Consider the following 983-nt stretch of genomic DNA (forward strand, 5'->3'; position numbering starts at 1 on the left):
AGAATACTATAGTAGCTCTCGCCACGACCAGGCTATATAAATTTGCCAGAACTCTATAAGCGGTCATTAGGCCCGACAAAATGTTCCTAACAATCTGCCTATGTGATCGACTAGTCATCTCACATGACTGTATGGCACTTGAACTTGCCATCAATCGCCTCACACTCTAGTCACTTCGAGACGTCACCTCATATAAGTAACTATGGGCAAAACAATGTCAATCCATGTTCAATTTAACGGGGTTCAATTGTCTCTACAACCCGTTTGGATGTAACAAAGTATAAATTAAGGATTAAAAGACAAATGCGATTATGAACATGAACAAAAACAACACTTTTATTTCATTTCAAAATCTAACAAAAATTTGGTACACATTTAAGTCCCATGGACGCAACATGCCCATCATGCTTAGCCTGCGATAAAGGCTTGGTGAGCGGATCGGCTATGTTGTCATCCGTCCCAACCTTACAAATCGCAATTTCCTTTCTTTCAATGAAATCTCTTATTACATGATACTTTCTAAGTACATGTCTAGATCTATTACTAGACTTTGGCTCCTTAGCTTGGAAGATCGTCCCACTATTATCACAATAGAGAGTGATGGGATCATCGACGGTAGGTACTACTTTTAGACCTTCCGTGAATTGCTTGATCCACATAGCTTCCTTGGCAGCGACTTCGATCTTTGCTATGTACTCAGACCTCCATTGTTGAATCCATGATTCTGACTTCCTTGAAGCTTCTCCAGCTTACGGCACCACCATTGAGCATGAACACGAAACCAGCTTGTGATTTCATGTCATCTCTATCTGTTTGAAAACTTGAGTCCGTGTATCCTGTAACACGCAACTCAGTGTCTCCTCCAAACACAAGGATAGAGTCCTTAGTTCTTCTCAAGTACTTAAGGATGTTCTTGACAGCAATCCAGTGACTCTCACCTGGATTTCCTTGATATCTACTCGTCATGCTCAAGGCATACGAGA

The sequence above is a fragment of the Silene latifolia genome, chromosome 7, assembly GCF_048544455.1.
Source record: "Silene latifolia isolate original U9 population chromosome 7, ASM4854445v1, whole genome shotgun sequence".
In the NCBI taxonomy this organism is placed as follows: domain Eukaryota; kingdom Viridiplantae; phylum Streptophyta; class Magnoliopsida; order Caryophyllales; family Caryophyllaceae; genus Silene; species Silene latifolia.